Source organism: Cicer arietinum, chromosome 6, assembly GCF_000331145.2.
Source record: "Cicer arietinum cultivar CDC Frontier isolate Library 1 chromosome 6, Cicar.CDCFrontier_v2.0, whole genome shotgun sequence".
NCBI lineage: Eukaryota > Viridiplantae > Streptophyta > Magnoliopsida > Fabales > Fabaceae > Cicer > Cicer arietinum.
Genome location: NC_021165.2, coordinates 47,829,226 through 47,843,417, shown reverse-complemented (window position 1 = coordinate 47,843,417; position 14,192 = coordinate 47,829,226). Strand labels below are relative to the sequence as shown.

The following is a 14,192-nucleotide window of genomic DNA, read 5'->3' as shown; positions in this document are numbered from 1 at the left end:
TTATTATTATTATTATTATTATTATTATTATTATTATTATTATTATTATTATTATTATTATTATTATTATTATTATTATTATTATTATTATTATTATTACTATTTAGTATCTAATATTATGTATAACTATTCATGTGTCATGAGTTATAAATTAAAGTACAATTAATATTAGTTAATCAACACTCATTGCTCCTAAATCATTATTGGTAACAATTTTTCAATGGTTTTATCTACAATTAATATATTGGTTCTTTTAAACAATTCTGAAGAAATATATAAATGAAAGAAATTAGTGAAAATTATTTAGAAATTGGAAGCCAATGATACAAACACTTTGGTCTCTATGCAACTTTTCTTTGTATGTTCATTTTACGTGCTTTTATATAAGCAAAACGTGTGAATTTTTTTTACATCTTTTAGTTTATATATTTGAGTTTTAATTCTATTTATAATTACAATATGTTTTGATATGTTTATGATCAATTGTTGTGTATATAGATATTTGTGCAAATACATCGATGTTTTTGACCAAATTATGCTTATATTTAATTATGAAGTATGTTATGTGTCATCCAATATATTTTTCATACATTCAATTTGGCCTCTAAGCAATTTTTCTTTGTATGATCATTTTACATGCTTTTAGATAAGCAACACATGTGAGAAATTTCACATTTTATTTTTAATTTACAAATTTTGTGTTTTAATACTATTTATAATTATAATATGTTTTGACATGTTTATGGTCAAATGTTGTGTGCATAGATATTGGCAAATACATCCATGTTTTTGACTAAATTGTGCTTATATTTCATTATGGAGTATGTTATGTGTCATCCAATATATTTTTCATATATAAACTAGGTTTTTAATGCCAATGCACGTCTTAAATTTTAGTGATGTAATATGATGATAATTATACTATCTGTCTGTCACGACCCGAAATTTAAATGTCGCAACCGGCGCACAAGCTATACTCCTAGCCTGACAAGCCTATCAACTAACTTAACAAATAAACACTAAATCGTTCTCTAACCATTTCAAAAAAAATACATAAACTTTTCCCCGAAATTTCGACAGAGTATCCCCTGTAAATTCAACATTTCCAAATTTTTAAAATCCCTGTTAAATTCTCAATTCAGTCACAATTCAAGAACATAATCTAATCGTTTAATACACTTTTCAAAAAAATTTCTAGACTCCAAAATAGATGCAAATTACATTAGACTCGACATATTTTACAAAAAATGGTCCTCGATCAAAGAGGCCTACCAAAAAGAAATAGAGTCGAGACTTGAGCTTACTAACAGCTTGCTACTCAGCTGCCTGCGAATCTGGAAAAAAAATAAACAACATGAAGGAGTAAGTCACAAAGACTTAGCGAAGAGACAACAACCACCATCAATTAGAAGGGAAACATAAAAGGCACGGATCGAAATCAAAATGAATAACCTTAAAATCATCATCAACAAAAAAACAAGTAAAAATACAAATTTTTGAGAATCAAAAGGCGGCTTCATCTCATTGATAGCCCTTTCCTCCTAAGGGTGGCCTTTCCCTTAGAGGTGGCTCCATCTAAAGGATAGCCCTTTCCTCTCAATTCTGTAACGCATCATCACGTATCAATTAGGGAGCTTACATCGCGTTGATAGCCCTCTCCTCCTACGGATGACATTTCTCATAGAGGCGGCTACATCTAACAGGTAACTCTCCCTAATCAAAACGAGGTAACTAGGTGCACCTAACGCAGTTAACGATTTAATAATTATAACAACAATTTCTCAAAACACGTATTTAAAATCATTTCATCGTAATTCATGAAAAACATACTCAATGCATAACAATTCAAGATTTAAACACTTTAACTCATACGTAAATCAAACTAATAGCATATTATATAACAACGACCGTTAAATTAAATAATTGACGAAATCGAGATAAAATTCAAAGGTTGTGTTCCCCAAATTTTTCAATAGATACTTTAATATAGAAAAACAAGTAAAATAATAAAAATAATAGCATTATATAAAAATATATGACGATGATCGTCGTCAACTCACAGCTATGGAGAATCGTCTAAGTTTGCTCATCGACAACTCTCAGAGTAGCCGACAGAGTCTCAGTTGACAAATTTGAGTATCAAAAATATTTCCAGGACTTTAGAAAAATTTATTCTAAAGTTTAGCTAACTCTAGGAAACCCTAAAAATCATTTAAATATACTCTAAGCCTAAAATAAGGGTTTTTTTACTCAAAACTACATTTTTCTATATATTCATACTAGCATTAGAGTTGGTCATTTACCTCAAATGAAAAATGGGGGAAAGGGTGAGGTAGCCGAGAGGGAGAGAAGAAGAAGAGGGAAAAGTGGAATGGAAAAGAAAGTGGGGTGGGAAGTTGGTGTTAATTAATTGATAATATTAATATTAAAAATTAATAAATAAATAAAACAAAATAATTAAATAATTCTTTTAATGAAACAGAGCGTTTCAATCTCCTCCCCTTAAGAAAAATTCGTCCTCGAATTTATTTGACTTTTTTTTTTTTAATTAATAAATACTACTGACCTTGAGTTTCAACATAAGTGTGGGTACTTTGCACGGATGACTTCTTCGGGTTCCCAAGTAGTTTCTTCACCGGATGGACCACGCCAAATGACTTTTACTGAAACAATATCTTTTGAGCGTAAACGTCTCACTTGGCGATCTAATATAGCTACCGGATGCTCAACGTATGATAGAATCTCATCTAATTGTACGTCTTCATGATTAATCACATGAGAATGGTCATGAAGATACTTCCGAAGCATTGAAATATGAAAAACTGAATGAACTCCCGAGAGATCCGGTGGAAGTGCCAAACAATACGCTACTGGTCCGACTCTCTCTAAGAATTCAAATGGTTCAATGAACCTTGGGCTTAGTTGCCCCTTTTTACCAAACCGCAACACTCCTTTCATTGGTGAAACTCGTAAGAATACATGTTCTCCCACTGAAAACTCTAAGGGACGACGCCTCTTATCAGAATAAGATTTTTGCCTACTTTGAGCTGTCACTAAGCGATCTCGAATCAATTTAACTTTTTCAATGGACTCTTAAAACAATTCTGGACCGACTAATTTAGCTTTACCAACTTCAAACCACCCTATTAGAGACCTACAACGTCTTCCGTACAAAGCCTCGAATGGAGCCATCTAAATACTAGATTGATAACTATTATTGTATGCAAATTCCATCAAAGGCAAATGTTAATCCCAACTACCCCCAAGATCCAGAACACAAGCACGAAGCATATCTTCCAATATTTGTATAGTCCTTTCAGATTGACCATCTGTTTGAGGATGAAAAGCGGTGCTAAGCTTCAAACAAGTTCCTAATGAGGTTTGGAACGACTTCCAAAATTGAGCAGTAAATTGAGCCCCCCGATCAAAAATAATAGACACTGGTACACCATGCAAAGAGACAATTTTATCTAAATAAAGTTTAGCATATTGAGATGCAGTATAAGTAGTCTTCACAGGCAAAAAGTGTGCAGATTTGGTCAACCGATCTATAATCACCCACACTCGAGCCTGACCTCTTCCTGCTGGTATCTGACCTCTACCACCAAATCCTCTACCTCCCTGTTGAGATGTTCCTGAACCTCTGACATAAGAATTTCCACTTTGACGCATAGGTGCAGAATGAGCATGAGAAGATGCCAATGTTGTTGGTGCTGATGCATAACTAAAGGATGGGTGTGTCGTGTCTACAGGACAATCCCTCCTGATATGACCTATTTGGCCACATTGGTAGCACAACTTAGCACTACCATCTCTAGAACAATTCCCGACGTGAAACCTACCACAAGTAGAACATCATGTAGCTGAAACACCAGAATGTCTCTAAGGGAAAGTGGATTGTGATACTGCTCCAGAATTTAATCTACGAAACTGCACTGTCCCAGAAGACTGCCCACTATGACCACCCCTTTGAGACATGAGTCTTTGTTGCCCCTGATAACCAAACATAGACCCACCACCGCGATTTGAATAGTTATTGTAAGATCCTTCAATCCGCTGCTTCTTATGTGTAGTACCCTAATTTTGTCCAATTTTTTTTAAAAAATAAATCAAAAAGGAAATATATATTAAAAAGGGAAATAAAAATAATTACAATAAATAGGCTCATCAATTTACAATGCCAAATCAGATTACAATTACAATCAAATTATAATCAAATCAAGTTACAAATTAAAAATAAAGCCAAATTAAATTACAAAAAAATTAGGTCAAACTAATTCAAATAAAGCCAGTTGTTTCCAGTTTTGCTATGTTGATGTTGACTGCCATTGATGCACAAGCCAGTTTTGCCTGTTTTGTTATGTTGATGCTAACTGCCATTGATGCACAAGTCATGCTCACTAATACATTTGTACCTGTTGTAGCTAAATAAAGAAATAAAAAAAATAACTTTTATAAATCAACCTTTGTACACATTATGCAGAACAAAGAGACAAATTTTTTAGTTTAAAAAAAAAGAAACTAAAAGACAAATAAAAGCTGAGCAAATAATCAGACAAAAGATAAATAATCAAAAATTATGAAGGCATCAGTGGTGCAGAAAAATACAGATGATGAGCAAAGAAATTAAAACATCAAACAAGGATTTGGAAAGCTCAAACTCAAACAGAGGCACATATAAGAAAACAACTAAACATATAAAAAAAACTCTATAAACACACCCTATCAAATTTCAAAATAACAGGAGGGATATGAGATTAACACTATTGACATAAAAAAACGCATAGAAAAAGAGAGGGAGATTGAACACCAACAGAAAAATACCTAATAGAAAAAGAAGAAAACAGAGAAGTCGCAAAAGCTAACAAGCAAGAAGAGTTAAGGTGAACTTTTTTCTTCTCTTTACGTCATATTTGTTCTTTTTTTTAATAAAAAAATTGATTTAAAGGAGTAAAAAGATAACATTGTGATCGAAAGATAAAAAAGGAAATAGAAAACTTACACTGTCGCCGCCGGAACGACAACTATGTCTTCGGGAGCGGCCACACCCTCCTCCTCGAGCTACTCCTCTCCCTCGACCTTTCCTTTTTTTTCAGGTTTTCGACGAAATCTCTAAACTGGGGTTGGGGAAATTAGTTTCAGTGAAGATGTTACTTCCCGTATTCGAAAATAATAAGGATAAATATATGCATCAATGGTTTAATCGGATGCCACTACTAGAGGTAATGAATTTTTTTTTTTTAGTTTTGAGATCAGAGCGGCTATTGAAGGAAACTTGATGAATCTTTCAAAATTGCTTTTGTTCAGCAGCCGCCGCTTATATTAGGGTTAGGTTTTCACTATAGGTCTTACAGCTTTTTTTTTTTTTTTTTTTTTTTTTTTTTTTTTCTGTTTTAATTTAAGTTCAATTGGGCTCCAAAAACGAAAATGGATTTGTAAATCTTAGCCCATTTAGATTTATTTTGTTTTTGTTTTTGTTTTTTTTTCTTCTTATTTTTTAGATTTGATTTGTTTCATAAATATAAAAAATAAATTTCATAAAAAAAACAAATAAATATTATATTAAAGATTAATTAGATGAGACATCTTTTTAATCTTTGAGTTATTAGGACACAAGTGGTACAACTTGATAGTTCTATAACTCTTTTTATTTATTTATTTATTTATTTATTCATTTATTCATTCATTTATTTACTTTAATGAACTAATCTAAAAATCGACTTATTTACTACATGTGACTCTTTTTAATGTTTGAGTTGTTATGACACAAGTAGTACAACTTGATAGTTCTAAAACTCTCTTTATTTATTCATTTATTTTATTTTATTTTATTTATTTATTTATTCATTTATTTATTCATTTATTTATTTATTCATTCATTTATTTACTTTAATGAACTAATCTAAAAATCGACTTATTTATTAGATGTAACTCTTTTTAATTTTTGAGTTGTTAGGACACAAGTAGTAGAACTTGATAGTTCTAAAACTCTCTTTAATTATTCATTTATTTTATTTTATTTTATTTTATTTTATTCTATTTATTTATTCATTCATTTATTTATTTTAATGAACTAATCTAAAATCGAATTATTTATTAGATGTAACTCTTTTTATCTCTGAGTTGTTAAAATACAAGTTGTACTACTTGGTGATTTTGAAACTCAATTTAAAAATCGAGAATAATAAAATATTTTTTAGAGGATTAAATTAGATGGGACATCTTCTTTATCCCTTGAGTTTTGGGACACGAGTTGTACAACTTGATCGTCTTAAAACTCGTCTTTTAAAGTATTTATTGAAATCAAACTCTTTTATTTTTCTATTTTTTGTCAAAACATTTTTTATAACAAAACCCATTTTCGTTAAAAAAAACCAACACATCAACATTTTCTTATTAAGAACTACATAGCTTTGATTTCTCCATCGCACCGGGAGATACGTAGGAGCAAGATCACATTCTTGTCAAGCGCATTAATAATGTTTATTTTATTTTCGTCTTTTATTTCTTAAGCACACATTTATTCCAAAATCGTATTAAAAAATAGTAATAATTGTTATACATTTTAAAAATAAATATACTTAAGTTAATATTAATCTTGCATAATTAATTATAGGTAACTGTATTTTAACGGATGTCGTAGGGTGCTAATACCTTCCCTATGCATAATTGACTCCCGAACTCAAAATTTGGTTTCAAAGGATTTCCCAATATTTTCCCTATTTTAAAGTAAATTTTGGTGGCGACTCCATTGAATTCGAGAAACACTCGAAATTATTAGGTCGCGACATTATGTGCATCTTGTCTATTGCCTCCTTTTTCCTTCCGTCGTTGCTCAATCAAAAGGGCCAAACTCAAAACCTCAGCAAAAGTAGAACAATTCGACCGAACCACAAATCTAAATAAATAATCCTTCAATCCTCTAATGAACCTCTTAACACGCATCTCCTCACTGATAGGATAAGGAGCATGTCTAGTCTAGAGAGCTGTGTAAAACGAGCGCTATACTCTGAAACTGTCATACCCTCTATTTGCTCCAATCGCTCAAACTCATGAGCTAATCCATCTCTAACACTCGTCGGAAGAAAACGAGCCGCGAACAACTGAGAGAACTCTCTCCCTGCTAATGGAGGTGACCTCACTTGTCTACCACGTGACACTATATCAAACCAATCACATGCCACGCCTATTAGCTAAAATGATGTCAGTTCTACTGCTCTTACCTCAGAACAACCCAATGCTCCCCAAAGCCGCTCTAGACTGTCAGTGAATTGTTGTGGATCCTCAGTTGCACTAGACCCAGAAAAAGTAGGGGGTTTAAGCTTCATGAAGTATGGTAAAGTAACCTCAATACCCCTCGTTGCAGCAGTTGTCTGATGCTCAACTAGTTTAACCTCTTGTTCACCATTGACATTTTCATGCCTTTGATCACCCTCCTGTTGTTGTCCGACAACAACCCCAACAAGTTGTTGAACAACCTGATGTAATCCCTGCATACCAGCAGCAAACTCTTCCATGGTTGGATTTCCGCGCCTCCTCCTAGGTACCTCAACATCAGCATTCAAACCACATCCGCCAACAGTAGCTCTACGCCTATTTCGAGCACGAACTGAAACACGAACTCGTTGGAGAACGCCTTGAGCTTGAGAAATTGATTCATCAACAATTTCCCTTATAGTAGGATTCCTAGTCTTGGGTGGCATTCTCACCTATTCAAAGAACAATGATCCAAAAATTGAATAAGATGACAAGAAATTGTGGAGAGGTAGTGATGATGAATTTAAACACAGATTCAGACAATAGATGAGACTCTCATAGAGTGCTAATAGCCCTTGCAGGTAAGTTGTGCCCGGGTACACAATTTACTAGCAAGAATCTATTATCACCCTATGTTTACAGCTATTAGGACCTACAACCTAGCTTTGATACCAACTTTGTCACGACCCGAAATTTAAATGTCGTAACCGACGCACAAGCTATACTCCTAGCCTGACAAGCCTATCAACTAACTTAACAATTAAACACTAAATCATTCTATAACCATTTCAAAAAATATATATAAACTTTTCCTCGAAATTTCGACAGAGTATCTCCTGTAACTTCAACATTTCTCATAGGGGCGACTCCATCTAACAAGTAACTCTCCCTAATCAAAACGAGGTAACTAGGTGCACCTAACACAGTTAACGATTTAATAATTATAACAACAATTTCTCAAAATACGTATTTAAAATTATTTCATCGTAATTCATGAAAAACATACTCAATGCATAACAATTCAAGATTTAAATACTTTAACTCATACGTAAATCAAACTAATAACATATTATATAACAACGACCGTTAAATTAAATAACTGACGGAATCGAGATAAAATTCAAAGGTTGTGTTCCTTAAATTTTTCAATAAATACTTTAATATAGAAAAACAAGTAAAATAATAAAAATAATAGCATTATACAAAAATATATGACGATGATCGTCGTCAACTCACAGCTATGGAGAATCGTCTAAGTTTGCTCTTCGGCAACTCTTAGAGTAGCCGACAGGGTCTCAGTTGACAAATCCGAGTATCAAAAATATTTCCAGGACTTTAGAAAAATTTATTCTACAGTTTAGCTAACTCTAGGAAACCCTAAAAATCATTTAAAAATACTCTAAGCATAAAATAAGGTTTTTTACTCAAAACTATATTTTTCTATATATTCATACTAGCATTAGAGTTGTGCATTTACCTCAATGAGTCTCAATAAACAACTCTCAAAAGATGGGTACCCTTCTCCTTCTTTAGAGGACAAAACCTAACCCAACAATTTCACCCAAGCACTTGTATATCCTTCCTATGAGTTTAAAATTTAAGGAGACTAGCTTGACTTTAAGTGAGAAGAAGAAGAAGAAAAAAAGAAAAGAAAAGAAAAAAAAAAAAAGAAAAATGGGGTAAAGGGTGAGGTAGCCGAGAGGGAGAGAAGAAGAAGAGGGAAAAGTGGAATGGAAAAGAAAGTGGGGTGGGAAGTTGGTGTTAATTAATTAATAATATTAATATTAAAAATAAATAAATAAAACAAAATAAATAAATAATTCTTTTAATGAAACGGAGCGTTTCACTGTCGCACCTGATCTTTATATACATAAATTCAAATGGTGTAGAAAATACCTTTTTAAGTATAGCACATAACTCTCTAAATTTTCTCGGATGAAGAATAATAAATACTTAATATCTATATGTCTCACATTTTTTGTTTCTATAATTGTTTAATTTCTTCCAACTGAATATTACATTGTATCTTTAATGAAAAAATAGGTCATTTTAATGAGATCTATATAATATTTTATAGTTATCTTGCAAAGTATTTATACTCCAATTTTTTTTATATAATTTTATTAAAACAGTCCCATAACTACTAGGATACTGCCATCTCACTATCAATTTTGCTATATAATTAGTGCCTTATTAAAAATAAAATTGAAACTCCAATATTTTTTTTGTCGTTATATTTTGTTTAATAACTTTTATTATTGCATTGCACTATTGTGTCTCCTTCAATTTTAAATTTGTAACTGTTTACATTGTCAATAATATTTTTTTCTTCTTATAACCATTTTCACACACCTTATGCAATTAACTTTCGAATCACAGACCTACCACTGCCACGAGAAAACCTTTCCGATACGTAACAATTCCACTTTATTAATTCAAAAGGAAACCTCTTTGTAGCCCAATTATTTTTAAAGAAGTAGATAGAGTTGGAAAATTTTGGTTTTGCACAAATAGTTTTTGAGCAAGTGATATTTTGTAACATATTATACCTATTTGCTTATTTTTCTTAAAACCATGATTGTTGTTAGTTAGAGTATTGTTTTTGTAAGCATACTTTATCTCATCTATGACATGAAAGTATAGTGGCTCCCCAAAAGACAAAGAAGATTGTTCATATTCAGCTTCATATTAGTGTTATTATTGTGTCTTCAGAAGATTTATAACTATGTCGTTTATAGATAAAAAATAATATTTAATATTTAGATTAAGAAATTATTTGTTGTTTTATATTTTAGAGATGTATTATGTTGTCAAAAAATTTCAAAATATTATCTATTTGAAATTTCTACACCTGTTTTACTTTTATTCAACCTTACATACACAAGTTGTTTCTGAAAATTCTCAAAGTCAGTTGTATAGAAGTCTCATACTCAAGACATTAAAATTTAGATTTGTCATTTCTTTAACAGGGTTATAATGAATTGAATACCAAATGACAAAGTCATATATATATATATATATATATATATATATATATTTCTACCGATATTTTGACAATAAATTTATATTTGTTCTTTCACTTTTTCTAATAATATTTTTCTAATAAGAGAGCAGCTAGAGTTAAATTAAAATGTTAGTTGCAACAATTTTTATTCTGATTAAAATTACACTTTTTTTGTCTTGCCATTTTTAATTTTCTTTTTACTTTTTACAACACGAGTAAAAAAAGAGCATCACTAATCTGATTTTACGGTTGATAGTCACATATGTTAATATTTATTAAAATACTTTTAAGATTTTTAATACTAAATATAATTTATGGGCTTTGTTTGTAGGATGATCTTCACTATGGGTTTATTTGAAAAAATTATTATTCACTACGCGAAAAAACGCATTTTACAGGGCTTTTTTTAAGCCATTTACAGCGCTTTTTCAAAAAAATAAGCGCTGTGGAATCGAGCGCTGTAAATGATACAACAGCGCTTTTAAAAAAGCGCTATAAAACATGTAAATATAACGCGCGCTTGTTATGCACATTTTACAGCGCTTCTTCAGAAAAGTGCAGTCATATGCACCCCATTATATGAGTTATGGGTCTGCTTTTAGAGCGCTTTTTAACACAAGCGCTGTAAAATGCACACCCATAATTTTCATATTATGGGTCTGCATTTTACAGCGCTTTTGTTGTACATTTTACAGCGCTTTCTCACGAAAGCGATGTAAAATATGCACCATTAAAGCGCTTTACAACAACATTTTACAGCGCTTTTTAAAAAAAGTGCTGTAAAATGTGTGTGTGTGTGTTTTTTTTTTTAAACGCTGTAAATTAATTATTTGAAATAAAAACGCTTTTTAGCTTTTTATGGCATTTTTTTTTAAAAAGCGCTGTCTTTTATCTTTGTATCCAAAATTATTTTGATCCAAAATCACTTCACAATCAGTGCACGCAACAACAAAACATATTCAAATACCATAAGCAGTTCACACAATCAGTAGAACAGAAATCAGAACTCTGTAACTTTATTAACATATATGTAACTCTGTAACTCTGTAATTTACAACCTAAATAACTACATTCAGATACATATATACAACCTAATTTACAACCTAATTAACTACATTCAGATACATATATACAACCTAATTTACAACCTAATTAACTACATTCAGATACATATATACAACCTAATTTACAACCTAATTAACTACATTCAGATACATATATACAACCTAATTTACAACCTAATTAACTACATTCAGATACATATATACAACCTAATTTACAACCTAATTAACTACATTCAGATACATATATATATAACCTAATTTACAACCTAAACTACATTCAGATCCATTTGCATATGCATATATTGTGTCCTATGATCATTTACATATAATAACTAACAGAATATACATTATATGCACTAGCTACCATATAATATTCAGATCCCTTGCCCAGCAGCAAGCTATTTCCCAGAAAATCAAATAATTTTCATGTCAAGCACGTACTGACACCATTCTTCCTTTAATTCCATCAGATCTTCCTCAGAATATGATGGACTGGAATTGGCAAAGTACTGCAATATAAAAATTGAACATATTATATTAAGTTAGTATCAAATATATAGATAATTTATATATGAAAATCATATAATGCAAATACCGTACCGTTTCTGGGATAATAGTTTTATTCTTCTCAACAATCTCCTTCATGAATCTCAATATGTAGTACCCACAGTCGATGTTATTTGTTTGACGAGGGCACTTTATTGAGATCCATGTAATGTTATTAGACTTCTGCTTCGACACTTTAGCACCTCTTTGAGCTCGATAAACTTTTAAGGCACTATCGAATGAATAAATGTGATTATTATAGCATGAACAAACACATTATTTATATATATATATGTAAGAAATAAATGAATATTACTTACGTGTCGAGCATAGTCTTTATTTCGGGGTGATTGCTGTAATTGCCGTGCACGGGATCCAAATAGTATATAACTTCAGAGACCGCATTGATTGCAAATAGCACCCAATGTGCCCTACAACAACAAAAAATTGGTTAAGCAATTTTGTTTATACACAACTAATAAATTAAATTCTCATCAATTAAAAAAGATAAAATTACGTACCCTGAATTATATGGTGCCAAGAACAATTTATCATTTTCTATATTTCCTAAAAACATATCTACAATGTATTTTTTTACATTGTCTGGATCGAGTTTCCACATCGACATCTTATGCGGAGACAAGAATGAGTATTTATTTGACAATTTCCTCGTGCACACGACCTTCTCGTACAAAAACCTTCAATGAAAATTTTAAACTAGATTAATTACCAATATATTTAATTAATTACAAATTAATGCAATTAAAAGTATTTTTTACCTTATGTACAAGCTGATTACAGTAGCACTCAGCTCCTTATGTTCGAGAAGTTCGTACATGTGCTCCTTTTGGAGGTATTCAACATACTCATCTTCAAATATGTCTTTATTCATGTGTACGATGGGCGAATTGTTGCTGCTGCCCATGTTCCTTTTTATTTGGATGTCAAGACATGCCCCGTATTTACCAACGCGTGGCTGACTTTTATTAGGAGCAGCAGCAGCAGCGACCGATTTTCCCCGATCCAGATTTTTTGTTGCTGCAAGTTTGGCAGCTTTATTACCCTCCAGCATTTGTAGTTTGGCAGCCCTATTAACCTCCAATTTTTGAGGTTTGCTGCCTTTTTTTGGCTGTAGGGGTGGTTTATTTATTTGGACCTACAAAAATGAGGTAAAATGTTAGTTTATTGAATCTGAAAAAATGACAAATCTTAGGCAATAAATGTGACAAACCTTTTTGGAAGATGTAACTGATTTGTCTTTGGGAATCTTTTTTTGGAGGGCAACAAGGTTTGTGGGCCATGCCACGTAACTACCAATAGCGTCGCTTAAGAACTGCATATCTCCATCGTTGTCCGGTATGGGCAACGGTGCAGTTGGTTCGAAAGCAACAGTAGGCGATACTTTGACATGGCCCGCGGGGATCGGAATATTGTGCAATACTTCTCCCGAAGTATTGTACCATATTCCTTTTCCCACCTTCCGTTGAGTAGGCGAGAACAAGTATAGGACACATGTAGTGATACCCTACATCAATAGTTAAAACATAAGTACAGTTAATATATAAGTTTGTTTAATACACAAGTAATTACATAAGCAAGTAAGTAGTAAGTAATTAATTACCTCGGGAATACTCTTCAAACCGACGTTGCAACTCCCGGTTTCACTCTCCATTTGTATTTCAGGTTGGAGCTGAACCGAAAGTTGCTTGTCTTTATTCGTATTCACCAAGAGTGCCACTTGCTCCGATAGGATTCTGAGCTTCTCTAATACTTCCTCGTTGGAAGGTTTTTGGCGCTTCTCTTGAGGAAAAAAGCTTTTGGGAGTTACGCCAAATCCTTTCCCCCTCACTCGACCGGAATACTCAGGGACATTAAACACTTTCCCAAGAATGTCCCTGCACGTATCCTTGTTGCCCTCTTGAGTTTCAGAACTTTGTTCAATAATTTCCTAAAATACATGTAACATTAAAAAGATAAGTTCAATAGCATTTTTAAAATACAATATTAAAAAATATTAAAGTGATAATATACTTACACAAAGTTCTACAACTTTTTTGACATTTTCATTATCAACCACTCCGTCTTTGTTAACACGCGCTTCCTTCCATAAGATATGACGACCCAAGGGTTGATCGGCTTGAGTGTCTTTTCTCTATTCGTTAAAATCATAAACAAAATAATACAAATTAGTTACACACTATAGTTTATAATACAAATTACTTCATTATATAAAAGTGATGTTTAATTACTTACAATTTGTTGTTCAAGGCGTGCATATCCCATACGTGATTTCTTGTATGGGTGTTTTGGGTTGCTTGCCC

General features: G+C 31.9%; 1 pseudogene; it reads right to left on the bottom strand.

The window, feature by feature from the left end:
- Positions 1-2,574: 2,574 nt before the first annotated feature.
- Positions 2,575-12,796, bottom strand: LOC113787046 (uncharacterized; annotated as a pseudogene).
- Between the last annotated feature and the right edge of the window lie 1,396 nt (positions 12,797-14,192).